Genomic DNA, 25,444 nt, shown 5'->3' with positions numbered 1-25,444 from the left:
GAACCAGATGTGGCACTTTTGATGGCTCGCAGACTAATCTTCCAGTTTGTAAAATGCACTTTTTTTCCCCCAAAACTGAAGGGGAAGATGGGTGTGCGTCTTACAAACTGCATATGGCTTACTGGGGTGGCAGTGGTGGTGCAGGGTCAGCAATAATGCAGGTTCGTGGGGTGTCGTGGCGCCACTGATCTGTGGGCGGCTTTGAATCTCCCGCAGTTGACGAGATCATACCGCACTTAGTGGCTCAGAAAAACTATCACAACACTCAGTGTCCCCAAAAAATAAAGTACCATACTTTGTGTTTCAGAAAAAATATAGTCCAATATTTAGGGCCTCCAAAATAATATTTCCAAAATACTCACCTAAGTCCTATTAGCTAGGATAGGTCATCAATATCAGATCGTTGGGAACCCAACAGCTGACACCGATTAGTTGAGAATAGTCCAGGGGAAGAACAGCACAGCTCCAAGTTGCAAAAAAGAATGGCTGCATGTGTATTTCAGTAAGTATAACATGTATTGTCAGCTTTAGTGAGATTCGGTTTTCTCTGCTGCTCACCACATACACATATTTGCCCACACTCCCTTACTGGGGCTGTTCACCTGAGCTGATAGCACACCTTATGTGTGAGCCCTAGAAGGAAAAAGGGGAGGAGCTTGAATGTGAGGAAAATTCAGAGAGTGGCAGGGGTAGTTGAAGTTGGTGTGACGTGAAGTGAGGAGGGTAATATCGGGACGTCCTGTCCTGAGGTGACTGTTGAAACCTCTGGAGGGGCAGCTACACATTGGCATTGTATCAGTCCCTAGGCCACCTAGACTTTCATGGTCAGTGGTAAACCAAGAGACTATTAGCTTTTTCATAAGAAGCAGTGAAATTACCCAAGAGCTCAGCAACGTGATTGAGTCTGGAAACTTTTAGAAGAAATAGTTTTCCCTCATGATTCAAGTCGCCGCTCACTGGAAGGGATCAGAGATCCCGAGTTTTCTTGTTTTGAAAATCCCAGGATTTCAAGACAGTTTTTCCCAGGTAGGGAAGTAGCGGCAAGAGGAACACATGACCACCACACAGCAGAGAACCTGAACTCTCATTGGGGCAGGTCAGACCATCATTGTGAATGCTGAGAGAAAAGTTCTGCAGAGCGTCAGTAAAAGGTAAAGGCTCCTGTCCTGTATCTGGTTGAATTATTCTCTGCTGTATCATCCTTACCTCAACATCTCCAGGAACCAGCTCTAGTTTGGGGGGTGAGGGGACAATCCTCTGGCACTGTGCATCACCACCTAACTCCTGGGGATCTCCAGCAGTGCCCGGCCATATCAAAGCCGAACATCCCAACTGGCGTCACAAACTATTTATTTTATTATTTTTCTCTTTCCCTTTTTAATATTCTTTTTAACCCCCATTACAAAAGTCTGTCGCACACGCCCGATACAGCCACATCGCCACTCGGACCCACCACTGTGACATCAGAGGTCTACTGGGGGCGGCACAGCTCCATACACGAAGTAATGGTTATCCTAGTGTCACAATATGACTGTAGGATAGCAAGGGACAGGGGCTCCTATGCCATCCCTCACGCTAGGGGACCCTAGGCTATCCCTAAACTCAGGGTTACCCCTAATCAGAATTGATCTGATTCTCCCCTCTCACCAGGGAAGGAAGGGCCAGGAGTGTGATGGATAGACAAATAAAGACAGACCAGACAGGGGAAAATCAAAACTCTGACATACTGAAAACTCACAGAAACAAACAATGAGAGACTCAGGAGAAAAGCAAGAGCAGGAAGGTAGCAACAAAAAACAAGGGTTAAGTCGATAACCACACACAGCAACAGGTACTACAACCACCAGTTAGTGTGGATCACAACACATCACCACACCAGCTTAGATAAACTATAGCTGGCATAGAAGGAAAGATCTAGCCAGCATATATAAGAAGGGAACACATGTGATAGTCTCCTTTGATCACATGTTGTGGGGGAGGCAAACAAGCAGACCAGCAGTGATTAACTCTTGTTAGCCTGCCTATGAACTATAAATCTGTTGGTTGATGCTGAGTCTGCCTGCGCTGATCACAGACACCAGAGAAGTTATCAGGCGGAGTGTCAGAATCTGTAGTCTGAACAGATCCCGACAACGACATTACAGTCAATGATGTTTGTAAAAACCTCAGTGTGACACCAAGGTAACGCAGCTCACCCTCTTTTCTCTTGAGGTACATATGGGGTTAGTCTTAGGTAGAGGCTGACCAGGCTTTACACAACAATTTATTTTTAGACAATTAGAAGAGGACCTCCTAGGGTTCAGTAAATTGCAGAACCAGCCATCTACTTATTATATGTGCTACATATTAGGGGATTTGGTTGGTTGTTACAAAGTTGTCATTTTATTTGAGTAGTAGTTTCAATATTCAGAAATGTTCTGTGATAAGATTACAGGATTTTGACGTTGATATCATCATTGTTTAGAGCAGTGATGGCCAACCTTTTGAGCTTGGTGTGTCAAAATTTGTAAAAAAAAGCAAGCATGGAGTGTCACTCGAAAGATCCAGCATTTTGTGATATTTTTACCTCCAATAACAAAAAGTTATCTGATAATGACTGCTGGCAGGTAGGGGGAGAGGAGATTATATGGTGAGTAGGGTGAGAGGAGATAATGTACTCCGTTACTTCTCCTCCCTTGATCTGGCCAGCGGATATTGGCAGGTCCCTGTGGCAGAGAAAGACAAGGCCAAGACCGCATTTATTGTACCCATGGGACTCTTCGAGTTCAATCGCATGCCGTTTGGACTAAATAATGCCCCAGGAACTTTTCAGCGCCTCATGGAAAGTTGCCTTGGAGATATGAACTTCGAGGCCACATTGATTTACCTGGACGACATAGTAGTGTATTCTGCAACCTTCGAAAAACATCTAGAAAACCTGGGTCAAGTGTTTCAGCGGTTACGGGCCCATGGGCTTAAACTGAAACCAAAAAAATGCCGGATCTTTCAGGAAGAGATTGAATATCTCGGACACAAGGTGTCGGAAGCCGGCGTACAGCCCTCCGATGGGAAAGTGAGAGTAGTGCTACAATGGCCCACACCCAGCACAGTGCGGGAGGTTTGAGCTTTCCTGGGGCTAGCCGGATATTACCGTCGCTTTATCAAAGATTTCGCAAAGGAGGCAGAACCTTTGCACGAATTGCTCCAAGGGACTGCGAAAGGACCAAAAGCACAGAAAATTTGCTGGGGACCAAGACAAGCAGAAGCCTTACACCGATTGAAAGAGGCCTTGGTTAGCGCCCCTGTGCTTGCCTATGCAGACTATAACCTCCCTTTTCGGTTGTATACAGACGCAAGCCTCTACGGCCTGGGTGCAGTACTGGCCCAGGTACAGAATGGTACTGGACGGGTGATTGCATATGGAAGTCGGACGTTACGGGAAGCCGAGCGCAACCCCGAGAATTACAGTTCCTTTCGGCTGGAGTTACTGGCACTAGTATGGGCAATAACCGAAAGGTTCTCGGAATATCTCACAGGAGCCCAAATTGAAGTCTATACGGTTAATAATCCCCTGGCTCACATCTCCACCGCCAAACTGGGAGCAATGGAACAGAGGTGGCTGGCACGACTCTCCAGATACAATTATCATGTGCAGTACCGCTCCAAGCATGAAAATCAGAATGCGGATGCCCTTTCTCGTGTTACCACCGAAGCCCCAGTGGGGGAGAGAGATGAACAGTTGGAGGAAGACGAAATTCCGGACTTCAGTAAATTCACCGCTCAAGTGATAGAGGCTCATCTGCTGGAAATTACATCGGGCACGACAACACGCCTGCTTGGCCAAACTAGAGAGGAATGGGTGAAAATCCAGTCATCTGACCCAGAACTGCTTCAAGTGAAAGAGTGGGTGATCCAGCAGCGCAAGCCTAGAAAGGAAATACGGGCCACGCTGTCGCACGTGGCCCTCCAGATTCTCAGCCAGTGGGATAAGCTGTCGGTGCAGGAAGGGATGCTGTATCGGAAGGTGCACCTAGCTACAGAGTTGGAAGTACGGTGGCAAGTAGTTTATACCCCAGAAGATGGCAGTACCATTGGCCCGAGAGGCGCATGAGAAGGGAGCCCATTTCGGACCGGACAAGACTTACCAGTGGTTGCAAAGAATAGTATACTGTCCTCAGATGCTTCGGGCAGTAGAGAAGGCCTGTAAACTGTGCCGTTCCTGTGAGTTAAGTAAAGCTCCCCCACAGCGAGCACCAGTACAGACTATTGCAACCAAAGAGCCATTGGAAGTACTCATGATCGATTATCTGAAGATTGGTCACTCCCACCGGGGCTATCAGTTCTGCCTTGAGATGACAGATCACTTCTCCAAATTTGCAGTGGTGACGCCCACCAGAGATCAGACGGCTGAATCAGCTGCTCGAGCCATCAGTGATGACTTTATCCGGGTGTACGGCTGCCCCAAAAGAATACATTCCGACCAAGGGGCTTGCTTTCAGGGTGGTGTCATGAGAGAGCTGCAAAGGATTTACGGAATGCAGAAGTCAAGGACTACGCCTTATCATCCACAGGGCAACGGAGCCTGCGAGAGATTTAACCGGACCCGCCTACAAATGCTACGCACGTTAGAGGATGATCGTAAGAATCACTGGCCCGGCTATCTCGCAGAACTCGTGTGGGCGTACAATAATCGTGTCCACTCCACCACTGGGTACACCCCGTACGTGCTACTGTTTGGAAGAGCCGGAAGAGGCATTGAAGAGCTGAACCTAGCTCCCCCCGAGATCAGTGAAGGTCAGAGTGTGGGTTCCTGGGTTGACTGTCACCGTCGACGGCTGGAGACTATCCATCGAATTGTCACCAAGCGGCTGCAAGAAAAGACACATCCACAGCGGAAACCTGTGTGACAGGACCAGACAAAGTACCTCGGAGACGGTGCCCGTGCCCGTTCCTGTTACCCTCGAAGAGGGCTCTGACGATGAAGAATGGTGGCGGGCCCCGACAAACCCAGCAGACTGGGAGAGATCCACGCCCCCATCCGTTCAAGACACAGGTGCCACCCCTGCAGAGCAGGAGTCACCAATCGCCAGAGATGGGGACGAGAATACTGTACTCCCTGATACGGCGCCGACGTCTGGTGACTTACTGAGCGGGCTAATGCTGGTATTCCCCCTGATCGGTACTTGGCAGATGAATTTGTGTGTTCTGTCACTGGATCGTGTTTTAAGACATTGGCTCCCAAGCAACAGGTTGTGAAGCAGGGCAGGAGTTGCCACCGTGTGCCCCTGTGCAGAGCGCCTCAGGAGAGTATCGGCCGGGACGGCCGAGGTTAAAGAGGGGGGGAAATGTAAGACCTGTTAACATTTACATATATAGGTTAGAAGACTGTGAACTTTTCCTTGTTATGCTGCCACCTGCTGTCAAAACAAAGAACAGCGGGCACAAACCCCTGCTGCTTGATTTACTTGGTACAGTCCTGAACAGGATGTGAGGAGGAGCTAGTTTTGTTTGGTAGGTGTTTATGCTGAGGTGTGTGTGTTCGGACGTGCTGAAGAAGGCAAGGCCGCATTCTGCCCTGCTGAACAAGGTCCAAGTACCTGAGTGTTCGTGACATCTCCCCAAGACACAGATCCAAGAAAGGCTGGATGTGGAGCGAGGAGCCAGACAGCACGGGCAAATTACAGAGACGGGACAAAGACTGAACTTTAGAGGTGTCTGCGGCGAAATACGGGCCCCAACGGTGACGAGGTACCCCATGCTGAAACCTGCAGTTAAGTGTGCACACTACTTTTAGTTAGGGACAGATAGGAAATGGCTCTGCACTGTGTTATGCAAGTAAGGTAACAAGGACCCTGCGTTTTTTTGCTTAATAAGGATTTTTGTGTTTTGCTTTTGGGAGTACAATCTGAGGCTTCCCACCCTTGACAAGCTATTCAAAGTGGTTGTATGTATATTACATTATATCTACTGCTGTGCACATTCCCGCTTTTCGCTCCCTCCTTTCCCGCACTATTCCTCCACCTGTGTTGTGCAATATGTTATTAAATTTGCATTGATTAACCCCCGTGGTTCCGTGCAGTCCTTGCGTATCCCGTTACCTGCAGGTTATTACAATGTGACAATCCTTGTCCCCATCCTGTAGTAATGTACACATCCTTGTCCCCTGTAGTAATGTGCCCATCCTTGTCCCCTGTAGTAATATATCCATCCTTGTGCCTATCCTGTGGTAATGTGCCCATCATTGTCCCCATCCTATAGTAATGTGCCCATCCTTGTTCCCTGTAGTTTTGTGCCCATATTGTCTCCTCTAGTAATGTGCCCATCCTTGTCCCCTGTAGTAATGTACCCATTCTTGTCTCCATCCTGTAGTAATGTGTCCATCCTTGTCCTCTGTAGTAATGTGACAATCCTTGTCCCCATCCTGTAGTAATGTGGCCATCCTGATTTCCAGCCTGTAGAAATGTTTCCATCCTTGTCCCCATCTTGTAGTAATAACTCCATCATGTAATAATGTGCCCCATCCTGTAGTAATGTGTCCATCCTGGCACTTGTAGTAATGTGCCCATCTTGTTTACTGTAGTAGTGTGCCAATCCTTGTCCCTATCCTGTAGTAATGTGCCCATCCTTGTCCTCTATAGTAATGTGTCCCATCCTATAGTAATATGTCCAGCCTTGTGCCCCATCCTGTAGTAATGTGCCCATATTGTCTCCTGTAGTAGTGTGCCAATCCTTGTCCCTATCCTGTAGTAATGTGCCCATCCTTGTCCTCTGTAGTAATGTGCCCCATCCTGTAGTAATGAGCCCATCCTTGTGCCCCATCCTGTAGTAATGTGCCCATCTTGTCTCCTGTAGTAGTGTGCCAATTCTTGTCCCCATCCTGTAGTAATGTGCCCATCCTTGGTTTTCCATCCTGTAGTAATGTGCACATTTTGTCCCCTGTAGTAATGTGCCCATCCTTGTCCCCATCCTGTAGTAATGTGCCCCATCCTTAAGTATGTGCCCATCTTGTTACCCTTATAGTAATGTGTCCATTCTTGTGCTCATCCTTGTCCCCTTCTTTTAGCAATGCCCCATCCTGTAGTAAGATCCCCTATTTATGCCATATTATGCCATTTTCACATACATATACACAGACACACACACACAAAACAAGAAGATTGTTCTCACTTGTCCTCCGTTCCCTCGGTGTTCTCTTTTCTGCTACTTGTGACCCACAGGCCCCCTGACGATCTCGGCCTTATGGCACCAATGGCAGCTGCCGGCCAATCAGAGGCCAGCAGATTACGTCATACAACAACGTCACCTGCTGGCCTCTGATTGGCCAGTGGCTGCCTTTGGTGAAATTCTGCAGAGAGTTCCTATGTGTGGCCGGGGAAATCAAAAATCTGAAGGAAAGCGCAAATGGCTGCGGCCCCTGGCATAAGGCCATGATCGTCAGGGGACCTGTGGGACACAAGAAGCTCAGGGGCCGTGTGTTTGAGACCCCTGGGTTAGAGAGGTGTGTTACGTACTGCGTAGTACGTAAACATGCCTCACTCAGGACCCTGAATAAAGGTAGAGAACACAAATTACCGGCGGCCACATCCCGATCTATTAGACAAGCCACGGCCGCCGGTGATTTAACTAGAACTGCATGTGCGGCCTAAATTGTTCCGAAATGACCGACCTGGGGGAAGCCGCACATACAGTTTTAGATAAGTCACCGGCTTGTCCTATAGATCGGGATGCAGCTGCCGGTGATTTATCTAAAACCGCATGTGCGGCCCCTCCGGGTCGGTTATTTTGGAACAATTTGGCTGCACATGCAGTTCTAGTTAAATCATTGGCGGCCGCAGCTTGTCTTATAGATCGGGATGCGGCTGCTTGCCCCTGCTGTGCGTCTTAGGAAAAATGGCTCAGCCTGTCATAGGGTGCCATGACTGGTTTAGAGTACCAATAAACACCTTGATATAAAAACACACGCTGAAAAAAAAATTATAATAATATTTGCTATCGCTGTGCCCAAAAAAAGTCTGATTTAGGAAAATATAAAATAAAGTGAAATGTAAATAAATAAATAAATAAATAAATAAATAAAGAATTTGCTATTTAAATTTCTGCACTACCCCAAAATAAAGTACCGTAATCAGATAAAAAAAATAAAAAAAAATATGGGATTAATAAAGAAAAACAAAAAAAAACAAAACAAAGCATTCATACAGCTACATTGACGGGAAAATAAAAAAGTTTTGAGTTATGGAAAGTGTCACCATAAACCACATTATTTCTTTTACAACTTTAGAAAAAAAAATCACCACTTAAATAAAAAAAATTGTCATTGCCCTGATTGTAATTATGTTTGAAGCTCATTTTTGCCACACAAACAATACCGTGATACCAAAATTCAAAAATCTGTTGCGGATTTGCATTTTTCCCCATTTCGCAGCATTTTGATTTTTTTTTATTTTTTACTTTTTTACAATATTATATGGTAAAATGAAAGATATCAATCAAAACTACAAATCCTCCTACAAAAAAACCCCCTCATTCTATTATGTTGAAGGAAAAATAAAGTTATGGCTCTTGGAAGAAATGAAGAAAATAAACCAAAAAGCTCAAAAATTAAAAATTGCAAGATTGGCAGGGGGTTAAGTGTGGCGCCCTGGACAAGCCAGGACGTCACAGGTACTGCAACAACACACCCCACACCCCGGTTAGGCACATCAGTCACACACAAATCCTTGTTGCCTCCCTCCAGGGGCTGATGTCCACACCAGGTGGGGTGGAGCCAGGCGGTTGGCCCCACCCACTGAGGAGTTCACAGTCCTGGAGGCGGGAAAGGAAGTCGGAGTAGTGCAGTGAGGGAAAGTGAAAGGAGAGGAGTGAAGTGGTAGTGGAGCAGACTGACCGTGTCTGGGTACGTGGCCCGGGCACCTAAGAGCAAGGTTGGCAGACGGTGGTGACCATCTGCAGGCAAGGCCAATTGACGCACAATCGTAAGGACCGGGGACGGGTGGTGGCCCGCCGGTACCGGACCGGGGAGCGAAGAGAAGCCAGCACCATTCGGCAGGGCCTACGGACCCCGACCAGGCTTGGAGTCGCCGTTAAACCGGTCAAATCCGTCAGCGACGGGAACCTCCGGGGTTTCCCAGCAGCAAAGACCTGACTGAAGGCAACCGCTCAACCGTGAAGGGAAATACAGCTACCGCCACAGCTAGAGTTCCGAGGGCCAGAGCCTGCGGGCAAAAAGGGGGCTCCTCTGGCAAATACACCGCTGGGGAGCGGGTTACCGGTGGGAAGCCATCGGAGCCGAAGACACATTACAGGTGCAGGAAGAGACAGTCACCGCGAACCTACCGGGAGTGACCATCGCAGCCGGCTGCGGGACCCGTCCATCCAGCCGTTTGTTTTATCAGAGACTCCGTCTGCGTCATTGGCTGAGTGAGTACTACCGTGCCGCCTGGCACTGCGCTGCCCTCCCGCGACCCTGCACCTCACCAAACCCCGCCATCCATCTTCCAGTCACCATCACCGGGCCCCGGGACCCCCACAACCCCCCTACCCACGGAGGGGAGAGAAACATCTTGGCTGCTCCCTGTAATCGCTCCCGGGATCCCCGTCCAGAGCAGCGGTGGTGTCCCCACTTCACCACAACCGTGGGTGGCGTCACGGACAAAATCCCCAAACCAAACCACCCCCTTTTCACTCACGGGCGAGGAGCGCCGCTCGAGTCCCCGGATCCGGCCCACCGCTCGAGCCAGCGAGCAGCAGCAGCGCCGGACCCGAGCGTTAGCGAGCGCAGCGCCCCGCCGCCCGCGACAACTTGGCGTCACGAACAGGATCTTACCGTTCTACCGCCTGGTAGAATTGTGCCTTGTGTCCCGCCAGAGGTGTCCGGCCGAAAATTTTCAGAAGCCGCCATCTTGGGCGCGAAAAGTTCCCCGCTCGAGCGTCTTCCCGAGCAGTGGAGGCGCGAAAGCCGAAGCTCCACCCCTGAAGAGGTGCCAGAAAGAAACCAAGTGGGCACGGATGACGTCCGGCCGCATGTGAACCGCGGCTATAAAAGCAGGGACGCCAGGACTCTGCGGCCATACTTGGTTCCTGGGAAGCACCGCTGCCGAGATGCACCGTCTGACCAGCAACACCGTAGCCTTCGCGCCCGGCACCGCGGCGTAGGTGGAGGTCCGGACCGCCCAACTAAGTAGCCGTCTGCAGATCCGAGTGAAGCTCCTCTTGGAGGAGTGGGAGGCCGACATGGCTGATGTGGTGGCAGCCATACAGAGATGCGAGGTGGAGGAAGTTTTGGAAGAGCTTACCCACGCCCCTGTATACCTACCGGGTCGGTCGTCGCGGCTGAGGGACCCGGTCTACACCCGCTCGCCCTGCTGCCTCCCCCGCTGCCCGTGTTGGCTGCTGCTGCCCCGCCACTAGGCCCGCTACCACCGCAACCAGTAGCGGCACCCTGCCTATCCGCCCAAGCGGACCGATCTGCAGCCGAAGCCTGTACCTGCCCTGAACCGCTTCCATGGAAGTTGCCAAAGGCCGAGCCCGTCAATGGAGGTATACCGGAGGCACATGTGGTGATCGTGCCTGGTCCCGTACCGACCTCGGCAGCCCGTCCCGTGCAGGAGGAGGCGGAGGTCCAGCGGGAGAGGAACCCTGTACCAATCCTCCATGCCTCGGCTGAGGCTGCGCCGGGACGCCCCGCGCACAGGGGCCCGCAGCAGCCCCATACTGGGACAGGAAACCGACCCCGCTGGGCCGAGAGATTGCGGAGAGGGAGAAGAGGAAAGCGGAGCTGGTAGCCCGCGCTATTCAGGAGAAAGAGAGTCTTCGCAGAGCCACCTTCGGAGTACGGGGCCCGAGATATGAGGGGCAAGTGAGGAGATTCAATGTCCGTAGGGGATACGGATTCATTTTTGAGCCGGGCCTGGAGGCCGAAGTTTTTGTGGCCCGAAGGGACGCGAATAACCACCTGCCGGAGGACCACCCGGGCCGCTACCTGCTCCCCGGTGACCTCGTCACCTATACCTGGCACTGCGGGGAGAGGGGTTGGCTTGCCCTGGACGCTAGCCTGAGAAGAGGCCAGGGGCCTCAAGCGCCGGCCCAGCCCCCTCCCCCGGTCTGTGGGGTGGACCTGAAGTGAGGCAGCGGTTCCCCCCCCCCCCTCGCTGCAAGTTGTCCCCGTTGGGACCACCAGTACCGTTAAGTAACCGAATGATAAGATTAAATCAGCCGAAGATGTTATCTGATTTGCAACTGTGATTGAACCGGCCGTTGCCGGCAAGTTGTCCCTGAAGGGACCCTTTGCACCGTTTGCGTAAGGAACTACTTACGGACACGCCCGAGAACTTGCAGGGCAACCACAAACTTGTGGCATGTAAATAATTGTTGGCATACATCCGTTGCTGCCTCCGGAGAGGCAGATTGAAGGAGGGGCCCACAGTGGAGTAGGCTGGGGCCCGGCCATCCTCCGGGGGTCAGGGGTCCCCCATGGACGTGGGTCCCCTGAAAGGGATCGTACCCGCTCGGGCAGCTTGGTCATGGACTGGGGCAAGGGGTGCTGCCCACTTCTTAGGGGCAGCATCAGGGCCAGGTTGTTTGGGCGGGAGAGAGCGGAAGACGTGTACCGTTAATAAAAATGTATTTAGTAACGTTAAAGGAAGTGCCTCCCGTTAAGGGAAGAGTTATAACATGCTTATGTTGAATGTTTTATGTGTTTTCCCCTTTTTCAACAGTTACAAAATAAAACCGGTGATGGACGGGCAGCCTGCGGACGGTCTGCGTTTAACCAAGGGGGAATGTGGCGCCCTGGACAAGCCAGGACGTCACAGGTACTGCAACAACACACCCCACACCCCGGTTAGGCACATCAGTCACACACAAATCCTTGTTGCCTCCTTCCAGGGTCTGATGTCCACACCAGGTGGGGTGGAGCCAGGCGGTTGGCCCCACCCACTGAGGAGTTCACAGTCCTGGAGGCGGGAAAGGAAGTCAGAGTAGTGCAGTGAGGGAAAGTGAAAGGAGAGGAGTGAAGTGGTAGTGGAGCAGACTGACCGTGTCCGGGTACGTGGCCCGGGCACCTAAGAGCAAGGTTGGCAGACGGTGGTGACCGTCTGCAGGCAAGGCCGATTGACTCACAACCGTAAGGACCGGGGACGGGCGGTAGCCCGCCGGTACCGGACCGGGGAGCGAAGAGAAGCCAGCACCATTCGGCAGGGCCTACGGACCCCGACCAGGCTTGGAGTCGCCGTTAAACCGGTCAAATCCGTCAGCGACGGGAACCTCCGGCGTTTCCCAGCAGCAAAGACCTGACTGAAGGCAACCGCTCAACCGTGAAGGGAAATACAGCTACTGCCACAGCTAGAGTTCCCAGAGCCAGAGCCTGCGGGCAAAAAGGGGGCTCCTCTGGCAAATACACCGCTGGGGAGCGGGTTACCGGTGGGAAGCCATCGGAGCCGAAGACACATTACAGGTGCAGGGAGAGACAGTCACCGCCAACCTACCGGGAGTGACCATCGCAGCCGGCTGCGGGACCCGTTCATCCAGCCGTTTGTTTTATCAGAGACTCCGTCTGCGTCATTGACTGAGTGAGTACTACCGTGCCGCCTGGCACTGCGCTGCCCTCCCGCGACCCTGCACCTCACCAACGGAGGGGAGAGAAACATCTCCGCTGCTCCCTGTCATCGCTCGCGGGATCCCCGTCCAGAGCAGCGGTGGTGTCCCAACTTCACCACAACCGTGGGTGGCGTCACGGACAAAATCCCCAAACCAAACCACCCCCTTTTCACTCACGGGCGAGCAGCGCCGCTCGAGTCCCCGGATCAGGCCCACCGCTCGAGCCACCGAGCAGCAGCAGCAGCAGCGCCGGACCCGAGCGTTAGCGAGCGCAGCGCCCCGCCGCCCGCGACATAAGCATTAATATATTTGTAGTTTTGACCGGTCATTGCGCAAGTATTCAATCAGAGGAGCTGAGAAAAAAAAAATGTAGAAAAAAAATTGTAGGAAAAAAATTTAAAAAATGTAAAAAGTTCAAAAACCTTATTTAAAAATAAAAAAACAACAATAAGCAAATTTACTCGTAGTATAGTTACCATATTTTTTGTTTTATAAGACTCACTGGATTATAAGATGCACCCCAAATTTAGAGATAAAAAAGGTAATAAAAAAAAATGGGATTCCTTCTTATACTCCGGTGTTGTCTTACCGGAGGGGGTGGCAGCGGTGGTGGACCAGGGTCACAGGAGGTAGAGGCTGTGCTGGCAACAGGGTCGGGTCAGTGATGGCAGTGGCGGTGGCCACGGTGGGTCAGTAGTGGCAGCGGAAGCTGCAGTGGTTGTGTGGTGGAGCAGGCCGGTGTGGAGAGTGTCCCAGATGCTCTTTCGGTGGTCCGGGCTTCAAAGAAATGGCGCCGGGAGCAGCGCGTGTGCAGATGGAGCGCTCATCCAAGAGCTCCATCTGCGCATGTGCTGACTCCGGGCACCATCATTAGAAGCCCGGACCGCAGACAGACCATCTGAGATACCTGCCGTACAACTACCGCAGCCAGCACAGCCATCACAGTCTGCACAGCCAGCCGGCGGCCCTCACAGAGAGGCAGCAGGCCGTCGGCACAGAGAGCCACACAGACAGCCCCCCACCAATTCTCCACCTCCCGGTAAGCTATTTTCGGATTTTAAGATGCACCCCTCATTTTCCTTCCAAAATGTTCTCTGTCGGTCTCTCTCTGTCGATGTCGGTCTCTCTCTCTCTCTCTGTCCGTCTCTCTCTGTCGATGTCAGTCTCTCTCTCTCTCCATCTCTCTCTGTCGATGTCGGTCTCTCTGTCGGTCGGTCTCTCTCTCTCTCTCTGTCGATGTCGGTCTCTGTCTGTCGGTCAGTCGGTCTCTCCCTCTCACCTCCTCGCTCATACTCACCAATCACCGGCGCGGCGCTGCACGGCTGTCACAAAGCTCCCACGGCTTCTCTAGCTTTGAAAATGCCGGCCGCTCATTATTCCATCTCGAATTCACTGCTTCCCCCGCCCACCGGCGCCTATGAATGGTTGCAGTCAGACGAGCCCACAGCTGTCTCATTGCAACCAATCACACACAGCTGCCAGTGGGTTGGTCTAAATCTTGTAGTAAAATAAATACATAAAAAAAAATGGTGTGCCCCCCCTTCAATTTTGATACCAGCCAAGGTAAAGGCATACGGCTGAGGGCTAGTATTCTCAGGATGGGAAGCCCCACTTTATGGAGAGCCCCCCAGCCTAAAAATATGAGCCAGCAGCCGCTCGGAATTGCCGCATCCATTAGCGACAGTCTCAGGATTCTACACGGTTCATCCCGAATTGCCCTGGTGCGGTGGCAATCGGGGTAATAAGGAGTTAATGGCAGCCCATATCTGCCACTAAGTCTTAGCTTAGTTATGGCAGGTGTCTATGAGGAACCCCCATCACTAAACTGTAGTAAAAGTAAATAAACAAACACCGAAAAATCCTTTATTTAAAATAAAAGACACAAAAACACCTTCTTTCACCACTTTATTCAAATCCTCAAATACCCCTCCAGGTCCAGCGTAATCCACACAAGGTCCCACGACGCTTTCAGCTCTGCTAAATCGGAAGCTGACAGGAGCGGCTGTAGAACACTGCCGCTCACTGTGAGCACCACGGAGCAACTGAAGGGAGTTGCGCTGTCAGCGGTGACGTCACTCAGGTTACCTGCGGCCACAGCTGAATTCTCGGTACAAACTGCTACAATGGATACAGTATTTTTACCGGATCCGTCGCATCAGTTTTACCACAATCTGTGAGGGATCCGTTGCATCAGCCACAAACCGGATTGTGCCTGATGGCAAAAAACTGATGTGTGAAAGCAGCCTAAGGGCGGCTTTGCACGTTGCGACATTGCACGTGCGATGTCGATGGGGTCAAATCGAAAGTGACGCACATTCGGCGTCGCAGTCGATATCGCAACGTGTAAAACCTTTCTGATACGATGAACGAGCGCAAAAGCGTTGTTATCGTATCATCGCTGCAGCCTCCGACATTTTCATAATGCCGGTGCAGCGACAGGTACGATGTTGTTCCTCGCTCCTGCGGCAGCACACATCACTGTGTGTGAAGCCGCAGGAGCGAGGAACTTCACCTTACCTGCCGCCGGCTGCAATGAGAAGGACAGAGGTGGGCGGGATGTTTACATCCTGCTCATCTCCGCCCCTCCGCTTCAATTGGCCGCCTGCCGTGTGACGTCGTTGTGACGCCGCACGACCCGCTCCCCTAAGGAAGGAGGCGGGTCGCCGGCCAGAGGGACGTCGCACGGCAGGTATGTGCGTGTGAAGCTGCTGTAGCGATAATAATCGCTACGGCAACTTTCACTAGATATCGCACGTGCGACGGGGGCGGGACTATCGCTGCAGCATCGGTAACACATTGTTACCGATGTCGCAACGTGCAAAGCCCGCCTAAGTCAGATGTGTGATCACATGGAATTATACAACTGGAGTAGATAATCAGGACGAGCATGTGATTACATCTGAACAAATAATGCAAGTCACTATATACAGTCACATGATGAACAGTGTCTATACTATTGGAAGCGGGACCTCTTTCAAGCTCAAAAGTGCCCACTTTTTACTTCTATTTTATTCCTGTTGCTCCCAGAAAAAAAAGTTAAATATTTTTGACATGGTGATAGATCCTCTTTAACTCCTTCCCAACATGTTACATCCTCACCCGCTTTCCCCCAGCCATCCACGTGTATTGCTGTCTCCTTCCCCTCCCGGGGTCCATGCATGCAGCCCAGGTCTCCCGGGAGTGTGCTTAGATCGCGCGCACACCGGCCCTCCTCATAAAGGGCCGGCGCACCTATGGCTGAGAGGCACTGTGTATTTAAGGCACCCTTCCATTAGGGGAGGTGCCTGCACAACACCTTCAGTTAGTTAATCAGTCAGTCTGCTACCTAGCTAGTTGTCAGGTCCTGAGCTCCTGTCCTGTTATCCCTGTGTCCATCTCAGCACCTTCTTTCCTAAACCTCTCTATCCCTGCTGTATGCACCATTCCTGTCTGTATCCGCCTGTCCAGCCTGCCCCAGTCACCCTGCCTGTACCTATCTATTCCTGTGTCCGTCACCTGACCTGGGGATCAGATGCCACAGTCATTGTCACTGCCGTGGGAGTGGTACCTGAGCACTTAGTTAAGCCCCTCCCACTAAGGGGTAAGCCCAGGCCCCCCCTGTAGCCTAGTGGGTCCACTAATCCCATTCGCTGCCTGTACACCAGCCGTGAGCGTTACATTACATATTGGTTCTTTATATGTCTGGTCTCTATCTTTGGTGCGGGCTCAAGACCTGAGCCTGCATCTTTTCTGGCAGATGATGACTGTGCTACACAATCATCATCTGCCTCAAACAAAGCTCCGCCCAAAGTCCAACCTATCAAAATATTAAACGCCGTAATAAGAAAAAAATCAAAATGCCAGAATTGTGGGTAAAGCTACTTTCACACCTCCGGTTTCTGCAATGCGGCACAATACGGCACTCTGGAGAAAAACCGCAACCGTTTTTTTTGCCGCCGGTTGCGTTTTATTTTGCATAGACTTACATTAGTGCCGTATTGTGCCGCAGGGGCTTGCGTTCGGTCCGGTTTTTGCAGCATGCGGCAGATTTAGCCGATGCCGCGGCCGGATAGAACGTTCCCTGCAACGTTTTTTGCTCCGGCAAAAATAACCGCATCGCGCCGCATCCGGCCGCTGCGGCGCATTTTCAATGCATGCCTATGGACGCCGGATGCGGCGCGATGCGGAAAAAACGCATCCGGCCGCCGCATGCGGTTTTTTCCACTGCGCATGCTCAGTAGCGTGCCGCAACCGGAAAAAAACGGACGGGCCGCATGTAAAAACTTATGCAAAGGATGCGGTGTTTTCGCCGCATCCGTTGCATAGGTTTCACAGCCGGATTGAGCCGCACAGCTCAAACCGGATGTGTGAAAGTAGCCTTACTGTGACAAAATGCAATAAGAAGCAATCAAACATTGTGGGTACCCAAAAATAGTATCAGTGATAACATCAGCTCCATCAGTCCAAAAATAAAAGCGTTATAGGTCTCGGTAAACGACAACACAAGAAAAATTATCTTTATTACAAACTTCCGAGTTTTTAAAAAACTGCATTTTGGTATCGCCATAATCGTACTGACCTGGAGAATCATGTTCTTGAGTCATTTTTACTATATGAATATATATATACTATACTATACTATACTAAATGAATGCTGTAAAGACAAAGCCCAAAAAAACCTATTTTTTGCAATTTTTATGTACTTAGAATTTTTTTTATGGATTCCAGAACATCACATCATTCAATGGATGGAGACATTCAAAAGTACAACTTGTCCCGCACAAAACAGAAGTCCTCGTATGTCTATGTCACTGGAGAAATAAAAAAGAGAGGAAAAGCAAGTGCAAAAACTGAAAAATTGCCATGTTAGGAAGGGGTGAAAGACAAAAATAATTACCTTGAATTGCAAAACACTGAGCACGTGGCAGAAAGCCCAAATGCAAAATAATAGGGCCCAATCAATTTTACTTGGGCCACAAAACAGCTCCCCCAGCAAGTAAGGTCGTCCCTTAATATTGTGTGCCATTACTAGCACCTTACAGGGTTAGAGTTGAGTCCGCCAACCTAACGTGACAACCTCTATATACAGTAGATTGTAAGCTCATATGGACAATGTTTTGCATAAATTAGAAGTACATCTGTGACGCCCTGGACTAGCCAGGTAGTCACAGGTAGACCCCCTGCACAAACACCAGCCCCTAATAAGGTAACAGCAGCCAACCTACAAAACCCTTGTCACCCTCCTCAGGGTTTGATGTTCACACCAGGGGGCGGAGCCAGGCAGTTGGCCACGCCCACCAAAGAGTTCACAGGCCCTGAGGCAGGAAACAAACAGTTCCGTTCCCAGCGGGGAGCACGGAGTTAGTCTGTTTAGTCTGTACAGTGGCGTGGACTGGAGTTCAAGTGCAGACCTGTGTCCAGGTCTGCCACAGTCTAACACCAGGTGTCTGGGTTGGAGCCCAGTCACCTCTGGCAAGGAGGCAGACAGTGGTTGCCGCCTGCAGGAGCCGGGAAGACGGCTGATGGAACCGTAAGGGACCGGGACAAGGTAGTGGCCTACCGGATCCGAACCGGGGAGCCAACTGGAAACCGGAGCACCAGGAGGGGTACTCAGACGCAGAACGAGGTCCAGAAGCCACTGGACCACGTCAAATTCACTGAGGTCTGGACCTTAGGTCCTTTCCCGTCCCAAGACCCGAAAGACAGCAACAGCCCACCGAGGGGCATAGAAAGCCACCGCCCAGGCAGAGAGATCCCACAGACCAGCGCCTGCGGGCAAACGGGTTCCCCAACACACATCAAGCTAGGGAGCGGACTCCCGTTGCTGATGTCACGGGCGGCGGGGCGCTGCGCTCACCACGCTCGGGTCCGGCTCTGCTGCTCGGTGGCTCGAGCGGTGGGCCGGATCCGGGGACTCGAGCGGCGCTCCTCGCCCGTGAGTGAAAGGGGAGTTTTGTTGGTACTTGGGATGTCGGTTTGTGACGCCACCCACGGTGTGTGGTGAGGTTGGGGCACCACCGCTGCTCTGTACGGGGATCCCGGGAGCGATGACAGGGAGCAGCTGGGAGGTTTCTCTCCCCTCCGTGGGTAGGGGAATTTTGGCAGTCCCGGGGCCCGGAGTTGTGGTCTGTTTGGTAGATTGTGGGGCTTGGCCAGGTGCAGGGTCGCGGGGCAGCGCAGTGCCAGATGGCACAGTGGTACTTACTCAGCCAGTAATGCACACGGAGTCTCTAGTAAAACAAACGGCTGGATGGACGAGTCCCACAGATGGCTGTGACGGTCACTCCCGGTAGGCTGGTGGTAACTGTCTCTCCCTGCACCGGTGTTATGTTCTCGGCCCCGATGGCTTCCCACCGGTAACCCGCTCCCCTGCAGTATGTTGGCTAAGGGAGCCCCTTTTTGCCCGCAGGCTCTGGCCCTGGGAGCTCTAGCTCTGGCGGTAGCTTTATCTCCCTCACGGTTTGGACGGTTGCCTTCAGTCGGGTCTTTATTGCTGGGAAACCCCGGAGGTTCCCGTCACTGACGAATTTGACCGGTTTTACGGAGACTCCTAGCCTGGTCGGGGTCCATAGGCCCTGCCGGATGGTGCTGGCTTCTCTTCGCTCCCCGATTCGGTACCGGCGGGCCACCGCCCGTCCCCGGTCCTTACGGTTGTGCGTCAATCGGCCTCTCCTGCAGACGGTTACCACCATCTGCCAACCTTGCTGTTTCTGTGCCCGGGCCACGTACCCGGACACGGCTAGTCAGTTCCTCCACTACTACTTCCCTCACTCTCGCTCTAAACTGTTCTCCCCTAAACTGCCTTCCTTTTCCCGCCTCCAGGACTGTGAACTCCTTGGTGGGAGGAGCCAACCGCCTTGCTCCGCCCCACCTGGTGTGGACATCAGCCCCTGGAGGGAGGCAACAAGGATTTGTGTCTGACTTAGATGTTCCTAACCGGGATGTGGGGTATGTTGTTGCAGTACCTGTGACGTCCTGGCTTGTCCAGGGTGCCACATTCCCCCTTGGTTAAACGCAGACCGTCCGCGGGCTGCTCGTCCATCACCGGTTTTATTTTCACAACTGGAAAAAAGGTAGGAAAACGGTAAAATATGTAAAATCACAAACATAACGGGAGGCACAGTGCTTTAATGTTACCAACATTTTGTCAACGGTACGGCTTCCGCTCTCCCCCCCGCCCAAACAACGTGGCCCTGATGCTGCCCCTAAGAAATGGGCAGCATCCCTTGCCCCAGTCCAGAACCAAATTGCCCGAGCGGGTACGGTCTCTTTCAGGGGACCCACGTCCATGGGGGACCCCTGACCCCCGGAGGATTGCCACCGGTTACGGTATTGGCGGGTCTGGGCCATCTATTTCCTCCAGGCCCATCCTCCCAAATCAGCCTCTCCGGAGGCGGTCACGGTAACAAGCCAACATTTTTATTTACACGCCACAAGTTTGTGGTTGCCCTGCGAGTTCTCGGGCTTGTCCGTAAGTAGTTCCTTACGCACGGTGCAAGGGGTCCCAACGAGGACTAGTTGCCGGCAACGGCCGGTTTAATCTCGGTGCTAATCTGGTCACAGTTCGGTTGATCATTTCTTCTTATCATTCGGTTACATTCAACAACATACAAGAACATCATACCCCTAAATGTTAGTCTCCCTGTACCTAAGCGGGGGTCGACCTAAGTTGGGACGTGTGGACCTATGGGGGCCAAAGTTGGTGGTGGGAAGCGGTGGAGTGGAGGACACAGCTAGTTCCTCCCCCCGGCTATCATGTGGGGCAGGCAGAGGCATAGGGGAGCTGGGTACAGGCACATCCCTGGGCGCCGAGGCATTAACGGCCACTTCCATCTCTTTTTCCTCCACGGGTTGTGGGAACAGTATTACGGGAAGGATCACTGCGCCGTTCTGTGTTGGCCAATCGGCCGGGAAATCGCCCATCATGGTGTGGATTACCCCTTTCTCCTTCTCCTCAACCAGTTCGGTAGCTGGGGCCTCAGTTGCCGTCCTCAATGGTGGGGGACACCTCTTCAGGTGATCTTGGGAAACCGTGGCCAAAGTCTTCCCCTGGTCACGGCTGATCTGGTAGGCCTTTCCATTCTCCCAGTTGGTGGGTTGTATTACATACGGGGTCTTCACCCATTGGTCGTCTGGCTTATGGTTCCTTCGCTTTCGCTTCAAAACGACATCTCCGTGCAGAAAGGGACCTGCAGCTGCCTTTTTGATGAAGCACTGCTCCTGCTGCTTCCGACTTCGGCACAAATTCTTTTCTACATAGTCCTGGACCTGTTGGTACTGTGCTCTTCGTTGAATGTCCCACCCCGCGGTCGAATGGAGCGCTTCCGGGGCCTCCAACCCCATCTCTAGGTCCACTGGCAGTCGACCGGGCCGAGCTCTCATCAGGTACGCCGGTGTGCACTTTGTAGAGCCGGAAGGAATGTTGTTGTACATATCGACCAGGTCAGGTAGTTTTTCTGGCCATAGGTTCCGTTCCTCCAGTGGCAACGTCTTGAGGAGGTTCAGGACCAAGTGGTTCATCTTTTCGCACATGCTATTGGTTTGGGCGTGATAAGGTGTGGTCCGAATTTTCTTGCAACCGTACAGCTGGCAGAATTCTTGGACCACCTCCGCTTCAAAGGCCGGGCCCTGGTCGGGAAGCACCTTCTCCGGGTATCCATGCGGCCGACAGAAATAGGCCTGGAATGCTCTAGCGGCGGTACGGCTGGTCAGGTCCTTGATGGGGACAACCACCATAAATCTTGAATAGTGGTCCACAATGGTCAGGGCATAAGTATACCCACTTCGGCTAGGGGTGAGCTTCACATGGTCGAGGGCCACCAGCTCCAGCGGTTGATGCGTAACGATTGGGCGTAGCGGGGTCTTCTGGCTGGCCTCATCCCTTCTTCTCAGTGTGCAGGGACCGCATTCTCGGCACCAGGCCTCCACAGATTCCCGCATCCCACTCCAATAGAACCGCTCCCTTAACAGCATTTCCAGCTTTTTCCACCCGAAGTGTCCAGCACCATCATGGTATGCCTGGAGGACAGTGGTCAGGTTAGCTTGAGGAATCACCAGCTGGCGAATCTTCTCGTGGGTCTTCGGATTAATTAACTCCCGATACAGCTTCCCTTGATGCAGGCACAGCCGGGTTCGTTCCCGCCACAAGCGTTGGGCCTCGGCAGGGGCAGTGGGGTCCATTCCAGCCAAGCCCTGTTCCATCAAGGTTTTGACCAAACGGACAGCGGGTGCATAATCCTGGGCTTCTTGCCACCCTTTACTGGGCAGCGGGTCCAGGTTCACCTGTTGTTGATGCACACGCAACTTCTCAACTGGCGGCCGGTGAAACGCAGGCAACTCGATCTCTTCGAGGTCATCATCATCCAGCCCCTCTTCTGACAGATGGGGCATCTGGGAGATGGCATCGGCGTTGGCATTTGTACGGCCGGCCCGGTATTTGATGGTGAAGTCGTAATTGGCCAGCCTGGCCACCCACCGCTGCTCTAATGCACCCAGCTTGGCTGTATCCAGATGGGTTAGTGGGTTATTGTCAGTGTAAGCGGTGAACTTGGCCGATGCTAGGTAATGGCGGAACCGCTCGGTGATAGCCCGCACCAGTGCTAGAAGCTTGAGCTTGAAGGAGATGTAATTCTCAGGATTCCGTTCGGTGGGTCGGAGTTTTCGGCTGGCATAAGCGATCACCCTTTCTCTGCCGTCTTGATTCTGGGCCAATACCGCTCCCAAGCCCACATTGCTGGCATCGGTATAAAGGATGAATGGGAGGCTGTAGTCGGGGTACGCTAGGATCTCTTCCCCGGTCAATGCCGCCTTCAGTTGGCGGAAGGACTCGTCTTGCTTTTCCTCCCACACTAACGGAGTTCCAGTAGGCCTACCACCCTTGGTCTGTCCCACGAGGAGGTCTTGCATGGGGGCAGCCATCTTCGTGTACCCTTTTATGAAGCGGCGGTAGTAGCCCACCAGGCCCAGGAACTGTCTCACCTCCCTCACCGTAGTCGGCCTCGGCCAGTCCTGTATGGCAGTGACCTTCTCCGGGTCTGGGGCGACGCCTTCCGCGCCCACCACATGTCCGAGGTACTGTACCCTGGGCTTTAACAGGTGACACTTGGAGGGTTTCAGTTTCATCCCATACTTGGCAAGGGACGCGAACACCTCAGCTAGGTGCTCTAGGTGGGCTTCATACGTCTGTGAGTACACGATTACATCGTCCAGGTACAGCAAGACAGTCTCAAAATTCGGCTTCCATTAGCCGTTGGAAGGTTCCAGGGGCGTTGCACAGCCCAAACGGCATGCTGTTGAACTCACAGAGCCCCATGGGGGTAGCGAAGGCGGTCTTTTCACGGTCTTCGGGTGCTACGGCCACTTGCCAGTATCCGCTGGTGAGGTCATGGGTAGAGAAGTAGTTAGCGGTCCTCAGCGCGGCTAGAGATTCTTCAATCCGGGGCAGAGGATAGGCATCCTTATGGGTTATCTGGTTGATCTTCCGGTAATCCACACACATCCTCATGGTGCCATCCTTTTTCTTGACCAGCACCAATGGAGCTGCCCAGGGACTGCAGCTATCCCGAATAACCCCTGCCTCTTTCATGTTTTTCAACATATCTTTGGCGCATTGGTAATGTGCGGGCGGAATAGGCCTATACCTCTCTTTAATCGGGGGGTGCCTGCCGGTGGGTATGTAATGTTGGACCCCTTTAATCTGCCCAAAGTCTAGCGGGTGTTTGCTGAAAACTTGCTCGTATTCCTGTACTACCCGGTATACCCCGTCCCTGTGGTGTGTGGGGGTATCGTCAGTGCCTACATGCAGCTCTCGGCACCACTCACCTAACTGTGCAGGGGGCGCGTGGCGACCGGCGGAGGGCGAGGAGGCTGGGGAGACTGCCTCTTGGATGGTGTGGGGGTCCAGGGTTAGTAGCTTGGCGAGGGTGGCGTACCGTGGGAGCCTAACCTCCTCCTCCCCACAATTTAACACTCTCACGGGCACCCTCCCCTTCTTAACGTCCACCACTCCCCTGGCGGCCATTACGGTGGGCCAGTGTTCAGAGGGCATGGGCTCTACCATGGCCGGGTAATCACGTCCCTGGGGACCTACCGCTGCCCTACACCAGATCATCATTTCGCTCCGGGGAGGCAAAGTTAAAGGGGCCACATCCATTACTATCACTCCCCCAATCTCTCCTCCTGCAGAGTTCACTTGCTGCCGGTACATCAAGGCCCGAATCTCTCACTGCATCGCCCTCTATCGACCTCCCGCTGCGGTGGCGGCCAGCTGTTGTAGTAGGGTCAACACCTCACTCATGCAATCCTCCATTACATTCGTTTCTAGCACCACCTTTGGATCACGATCGCTGGGGTCATTCATGGGACCATCCCTTGGTGTTGCAGCTCGGTTCGCCCCACAGTCATAGCCACATGTTTGTACCCCACTTGGGTCAAAGGGAGGCCATCAGCGGCAATCAATGTCATGCTGCTATCTGGAGGGGCAAGTTTATCCTCCCCCCAATAATGTTGATACAGTGTATACGGCATCGTGGTTACCTGAGATCCAGTGTCCAGGAGCGCCATCAGCGGGACGCCGTCCACAGCCAGAGGGAATGATGGGGCGGGCCCCGATGAACCGATCCCGCCAGTAGGGGGGGCCACTGGGTTCTACTCCTGAGGATTGGCCCTTGGCCCCAGGGGTTGTTCGTTTAACGGACACCATCGGGAGTAGTGACCGGGCTTGCTGCACTTGTAACAGATCGGAGGTCCATACCGCGGGTCAGTAGCCCTTCTCCGCTGCATCCAGGGAACATCTTCTGGGTGGTCGCCGTGCTGTAACCCCCCCCAGGGGCCTGGACCTCGTTGGAAGTTGCAGTGCGGCGAGGATCTTGGCGAGGTCTCCATCCATACGACGGACTTGGGCAGCCAGTTTCTCCATCATTCCGCCAGAGTTCACAGGCGCTGCTGGAGTTGGGGGAGGAGCTACCACGATGGGAGCCATCTCAGTCGGCCACGGGGCCGCTCCAGGGACTTCGGATGCCAGAGGCTGCAGAGCCTTAATGGCCCGTTGCTTCAACACGGCAAAGTCCACATCAGGGTGCTCTAAGGCCCACAGCCGCAGCTGTTTGCGGTCCACCGGGGATCTCATCCCCTGCACGAACTGCTCTACCAGCATTTTGTTACTGTCAACATCATTGATGGTGTCCACCCGCTTCAACGTCCGGAGAGAAGTTTGTAGACGCAGGGCATAGTCTCTGATACTGTCGGTAGGTCGCTGTCGGCATTGGTAAAACTGCATTCGCAGCTCAGCCCCGGTGCGAATTTCAAAGGCAACCTGTAGCTTTTTGAAGATAGTGGCCACAGAGGACCGGTCCCCCTCGGCCCAGGTCTCCGTCTCCTGCTCAGCTGCGCCGGTTAGCTGCCCCAGCACCACCGCTGCACGCTGCTTCTCAGTCAGGGGGTACAGTTCTAAAAGCGGGCTAAGCTTCTTCCGGAAGACCTGCAAGGTATCAGGTTTCCCGTCGTACTGCAGCAGCCAGGTAGCTCCGGGCACATAAGGCAAGGAAAACGGCATCACCTGAGCAAGGGCGGGGACCGCGGCCCCTCCCGCTCCTGCGGCCAGAGTACGGCCGGGCCCATTTCCATCTGCCGGCACGTCTGCGGCTACGTCCACCGCTCCCCCAGCGGCTTCGTCGGGCGCAGACATCTTGTTTCCGTCCCCCCTTGGTGTCTCTCTGGCACCTCCTCTTCTGGGGCGGAGCTTCGACTTTCGCGTTTCCACTACTCGGGAAGACTCTCGAGCAGGGACTTCTCGCGCCCAATATGGCGGCTCTCGAAAATTTTCAGCCGGACACCTCCGGCGGGACACAAGGCGCACTTCCACCAGGCGGTAAAACGGTAGGATCCTGTT

At 52.9% G+C, this 25,444-nt stretch overlaps 1 protein-coding gene across 1 annotated transcript in view; it reads left to right on the top strand.

Annotated features, from left to right (window-relative positions):
- Window positions 1-25,444, top strand: part of LOC142290884 (trefoil factor 1-like) — a 201,648-nt gene that overhangs the window by 17,727 nt on the left and 158,477 nt on the right. The gene's annotated exons all lie outside the window — the stretch shown is intronic.

This window comes from Anomaloglossus baeobatrachus, chromosome 2 (assembly GCF_048569485.1).
Source record: "Anomaloglossus baeobatrachus isolate aAnoBae1 chromosome 2, aAnoBae1.hap1, whole genome shotgun sequence".
NCBI lineage: Eukaryota > Metazoa > Chordata > Amphibia > Anura > Aromobatidae > Anomaloglossus > Anomaloglossus baeobatrachus.
Note: the sequence above shows the minus strand (reverse complement) of the source record. Positions and strands in the feature narration are given on the sequence as shown.